The sequence below is a fragment of the Cynara cardunculus genome (assembly GCF_001531365.2).
Source record: "Cynara cardunculus var. scolymus isolate 2C chromosome LG 10, CcrdV1, whole genome shotgun sequence".
Classification (NCBI taxonomy): domain Eukaryota; kingdom Viridiplantae; phylum Streptophyta; class Magnoliopsida; order Asterales; family Asteraceae; genus Cynara; species Cynara cardunculus.
In genome coordinates, this window is record NC_037537.1 from 9,414,197 (window position 1) to 9,420,379 (window position 6,183).

Below are 6,183 nucleotides of genomic sequence, written 5' to 3' on the forward strand. Positions count from 1 at the left end.
GATTCTCTTGTAGTGCACCCTTCAATCGAAATCAAAAGAGAAGGAGTTGAAAGACCCACCTTTGAATAAAGCCTTTAGGTTGGGAACCTCGCTTAGCTTATTAGTCCCTGTATACTAGATTCCCTCATACAAAAGTATGTATCTAGAAGTAGACCTCTTATCTTCGATTCACTCGGCCCAATCTGCATCCTGCATAAGATTCTATTCCTTTGCAGTTACTTTTCTTATGCATCTATATAGGTTTATAGGCGGAGTCAAATGTGTAAAGAGATTTTTAAGAGCCTGCATTGCTAGAGATTATATCATTTATTATCTTTATTTTAACACTGCAAAGAAATTACACTTAGTTATATATATTTGATGAGGTGAAATCCCTTCCAAATGAACATAATATAAATGAATAAAAAGGCAATATGGTTATATCGAATACAGATGTATTTTTGCTATAAAATTTGGTTTTATATTTAGTGCAACAAGACTGTATAGAAATGCACTGAAAAGGGGCAACGGTGCTGGGATTTTTGGGGTTCCGAGATAGCTGAATTTTATCAATTTTTTGTTTGAAACTTCGCCAATACTAGAGAGGATGACTGTTAAACCTGCTTCTCAAGAGGGTGGGTGGGAGTTGATGAAAGAATTGCTATGGTTCAGACGAGCTTTTGTACATGCCGAAATCATTTACCTGGATCCATAATTCATCAAAGTACATCACTGWTTGATGCTCCTTAATTGTATTATAAGTCTGTTGGGTGAAACAACCAGTTTCTATAGTCCTTTTAACCTAAGAGGTTTGGCAGATAATGTACTTGAGAACATGTGTGGCTCTGAATGATTAAGGTTATTCTTTAGATTATAAAAAAATTGTTCAGATGTTGATGGAATGATTCATGGGGTCTTTTATATGCTAAACAACACTGAGCTCTGATTCTAATAATAATCACCCTTAAAAATAAGTGTTTGTATGTATTTTTATTTTGGTTTATACTGGTATATGTCCACTTTTAATTATGGGATACAAACTTTTATTAGGAAGGCAAAAATTGTCCTTTAATTATACATTTCTAAAAGTTTATTATTTATTCTGAACAATTACAGTTTTTAGCATACGAATTAGGTTGCATGCAAAATATGGGAAAATTTGGAATAGGATTGATTAAACTCAATTGAAACGAGTCTTTTTCTACAACGATATGTTTTCCTTTGGGTTTCAGCAATTGGAATTCACTAAGGGGCCGTTTATCAATACTTACCCGGTATGTGTGGATCGGGTAACTTTCCTCACCTGATGCACATGGTAAGGGCTGAAAATCTTACCCGGTAAGAGCGATGATAGGGATAGAGAGTCTTACCCGGTAAGTGATGTTGTGGACTCTTACCCGGTAAGTGATGTTGTGGACTCTTACCCAAGTAAGCGTTTACCGGGTAAATTGTTGCATACAATACTGTTTTAATATACTACAAAATCTTATCTGGTAAAATAGATTATAGTGTTGACTCATACCGGTAAGTGCTTACCAGGTAAGTATTTGGGAAGATGGCCCTAAGCTTCAATGATATGTGCAAYAGGGGTTAYGAAAGCCAAAAACCMTGCTTAAAATGCAACATGGCTTAGTCGCTCACCTTAACAATCTAGCACATAGATGATGTTATTAATAGATACCCAGTGACAAGATGGTTTTGCTCCATTACAGAAAAGGTAAAAAGACGAAGTGGCAACCAGAGGCATTATACAAGAATAACCTCTATACAACAAAAATGTGAAGTAACAAGACCTGAACATCCTCTTGCAAAACTTTGAAATACCCCTAGGCAAAGAATGAGGGATGGCAAAACATCTCTACCATAAGACTATGATCCCACACAACTGATCTGCCAACATGTTTATTGCTTTCTTTATAAATATGTTGTATCTAATAAATATCTGACATTAAAGCTTCTATATGCCATATTATGTACACGCTATCCATGGAAATGTCATAAGACCATCTAAGCAATCCATGGATCACACTCTGTAGTGTTCACTTCTGGATTTGTGTCCTCGGTAATATGTACACCAACAAATAATTTTTGCTACAGCAAAATGAATCTACTTTGATCACACAACCATGAATGAACAACATTGACCAAATCATTAACATCCATAAGTAAACCTCCACCTGAACTTTTCCTGCTATTTGATTAGCATTCTTCTCTTTCTCAGGAAAAAAAGGATAGATGGCAGATAAGAATGCCTCTATTGTTTTTATCTTATCTTGGATCCCCCGATCTTGGGCAGTCACATAGAGTGAGTGACAAAAGATCTCGTATTGTTTGTTGGTGACTTCATTTACAAATTTAGATGAAATGTTAGGTCTTGATTACTGTGATCTGGTAAACTTATTGTTTGTCGCACAGATAGTTGAGTTTTTGGAGCTGTACTTAGAAGTAGCAGCAGTAAATTGGTTTTATGCAACCGACATGAATAAAAGGAAACTTTGATACTAATTCCCAATATTTATGTGATTAGATGGTATGCTCTGTATCTTGTTCATTCAAAGGTGGTTGTAGATCTACAGTCCTGAACTTTGGACCTTGACAAAACAGATCTCTGATTATGGTTTTGAATAGTTACATCATCTAAAATGGCAGTGAAAGGGAGTGCCCAACCATATAGATTGTATTTAGAACACTTGGGAGGTAAACATGGTGTTGTGTAGCTACAAGGCCATTGCAAAGGGCATATTAGGGTTATTGGAATCGAGAACCAATGATCCATTGTTGATTTGTGTTGCTGGGTGATTTCTTTCAAGTATTTTCTTGTGTGATCCTTCTCTTATCGTTATTCTTTGCCTTGTTCATTCGTATGTTGCTTACAAAATGATACTGAAAGTTGTTATATGACAATGACTAACTTTGACCCATGCATTAATGAGATATTTGGATTTTAATAGCAGTACATGTTGTGCAACAAGATCAATTTTAGCGCCTACTGCCTGACATTCATTCAAGTAATTGATTTATCTGAATCAGAAGAAATTGAATATTGTAATGTATTGTTTGCTGTGTCACAAATATTGAAGATTTAGGGAATAATCATATGTGATGGCTTATTACCACGGTAAGCGCTTACCGAGTAAATTGTTGCAAAGAATATCATTTTTGTGAACTATAATCTTACCTGGTAAGTAAATGATAATGTTAAATTTTACCCGTAAGCGCTTACCGATAAAGTGTTTGCTAACGCTTACTTGGGTAAGAGTTTACCAAGTCATATTATCTTACTAGATAGATATGGTAGGGACCAAAAATTTTACCCGGTAAGAACGAGACAAGGACAATAGTTTACCCGACAAGTGAGGGTGATGACTCTTACCACGGTAAGCGCTTACCGAGTAAATTGTTGGAAAGAATATCGTTTTTGTGAACTATAATCTTACCCGGTAAGTAAATGATAGTGTTGAATTTTACCGGTAAACGGTTACCGGTAAAGTGTTTGGTAAACGACCCCTTATATTGCCTTGTTAACACCTATAAGAACATAAACTCTGATGGGTTTGATGTTAATATACAACTTTGGATCATTTACGTGCTTGATGCTATTATTGCCTTTTTTATAATCCAACTCTATCAAGTCAAGGACTCAAACTAAATAAAGCACCTATCTCAACACTATGGGCTTTGGCACCGCCTGGGTTTGATTCAAACCCAGGAAGAAGAGATATAAAAAATTCTAGCAACAATCATTTGTAAATAAATCGTCGAACCATTTGATTCATTTCTTGCAATTATCAGTTTGTTTCTGGTGAGGTGATCATAGGATTTTGAAAATGGGATGAAGCAAATATTTGAATAAGGTTTATTGGTTTTTTTTTTTTTTTTATCTCTGTGGGATTTTAGCATTTGTTATTGCAGATATGTCAATTGGCAGCGAAAGATATGGGACAAGACAATTACATTGGACCTGTAGAACATGTCAGAGAACAAGACACTGACACTGTTGGCACATTGCAGGTTTGGTATTTTCAATGCTTATGGATTTGGTTGCATCGACTAGCGATGATAAGACAATGACATTTGTTTTGATGTAGTATGTGTTACGGGTTGTTTTGTTTATGTTGCAACTTTTATCTAATTTGGATGACAGATGTTTTTTTGCCTTTAATGGAAGTTGGTTGGTTTGGCCAAAGTCCATTGGTGGTATCTTTTGGGAACTAGAAACCCACAATAATCCATTTATATCAGTTTGGAAATGCTTAAACTGAGGTTTGGTTTAATCTTGTTTTATGTTATTCGTTTACATCCCTTTTTATAATCGTTTATAATAATTTTACTTCCTGCAACATTGTGTTGGTAACATTTTAGCTACTTGATTTGTTTGCTACTTGTAAAATTATCGTCGTGATTTATTGATTTGTCAATTTAATTTTTTTGTGTGGTTGCTTTGTGACAGTTGTGCTATTATAGCATCAGCTAGAGTTTGTACGGAGTGTTGAATATACATGGACTATTACATCACCTGGTAACAATACTAAAAGTAAATTATGATTATAATTTATAAGTTCTAATTGAGGTATTTAAGGGTCGTTTATCCAAATGCTCAAAGTCTTTAACCATTTATAAATTTTGTTTTTTGTTATATGAGTCTGTTATTTGCATTTTTTCCAAAGAAAACTTCTCATGTACCGGTTAGCTATTGTGTTTCAATGGTAAATGGATGTCAACAAAATGGATTTGACTGATTGGTTGTGCAAGTATCGGTGGCTATTTTGTCTCAATGGTAGTGGTTGTGTCCCGTTGCATCGCATCGGTATGCAACTAGAAGTAAATAAATCAAATAAAACAATCAATACTTTGTATGAGAATTAAGATTGAATGACCAAACGAATTATTTAAAAGTCAAATTAAAAAATCGACACAAGTTGGTTTGGTCTTGCTATGGCAATCACGTGTATATTTGCTGTAATTGTCAATCGGTATTCTCGCTTACATTTATGTAAAACTTATACTCCGCCGCATTGCACGGGTAGACAACTAGTTATATATAAATAATTTAATAATGGCAGTAATGTAATTAAATAATTTTATAATTTTTATTTTATTTTAATTAACTCTAATTATCCTACCACGTTTCCATGTTTTACTCTTGTTAGTTTTCTTCTTCTCCATGTCGTTCATGCTTCTTCTCCATATCACATCCATATCACATGATTATCACACACATATAACATGATTATCACACCCATATCACACGATTACACCAAAAAATTAACTTATCAACCAAAACGATAACCCAAGTGATGTATAACAGTGATTATCACACCCATTTGACATGATTATCACACCTATATCACATGATTACACCAAAAATTTAACTTATCAATCAAAACGATAACCCAAGTGATGTATAACGGTGATTATCACACTCATATCACATGATTACACCAAAAAATTATCACATGATTATCGTGTAATCGTGTTAAAATATTTGATGATATAATTTCCATTATTACCTTTTTAATTTTAATATTTTCTGAATCTTTTTAAATTTCAATTTTAATTTTAAAAATCTTTTAATTTTATTTTTTTATCACAATATGAAGTTATTGGGTTGTTTTCGCGTTCTCGTAAATCACAGGGGTTTTCATTTAAACCCATCATATATATATATATATATATATATATATAGACTTGAGATCATGTGAGACCAATGGTTTTTCATGAGACCCGTAAGACCAATTCTCAACCCTTGGATTAGATCTATAATCTGACAATCTAAACATTCATAAATGCCACGAAATTTCTTAATAATTACCAAATTGCCACCGTGCAATTTAGACCGTTAGATCATTAACTTATAAAGTTGATCAATGAACATAAATTGGTCTTATGGGTCTCACGAAAAACCTATGGTCTCACGTGAACCCAACCCTATATATATATATATATATATATATAATTATAATTTAAATGAAGTTCTGACCAATCTTGAGTGAAACAAATACATTTACTCTATGCAATTCTTTTTCTTCTTGTTGCTGCATATCTCAAAAGGAAGACCAGGAATTTTGTGAACAATGCGGAGTAACAAACTCAATGATAAAAATTTGACATATTCAAACTGTGTCTGTAACTCAGTGATGGATTTCAAATGCAAACCCAATAATTTCAACAAACTCTACAAACTACTATCTCTACCAATCATAA

General features: G+C 33.6%; 1 long non-coding RNA gene across 2 annotated transcripts in view; it reads left to right on the forward strand.

Moving 5' to 3' along the window:
* Positions 1-4,233, forward strand: part of LOC112519733 — a 6,070-nt gene extending 1,837 nt beyond the window's left edge. The window contains exon 3 of one of the 2 annotated variants that reach the window (XR_003069939.1): positions 3,877-4,233. This is a non-coding gene — a long non-coding RNA (uncharacterized LOC112519733). The remainder of the gene's footprint in view (positions 1-3,876) is intronic. The other variant, XR_003069938.1, reaches the window with a different exon arrangement.
* Positions 4,234-6,183: the final 1,950 nt, after the last annotated feature.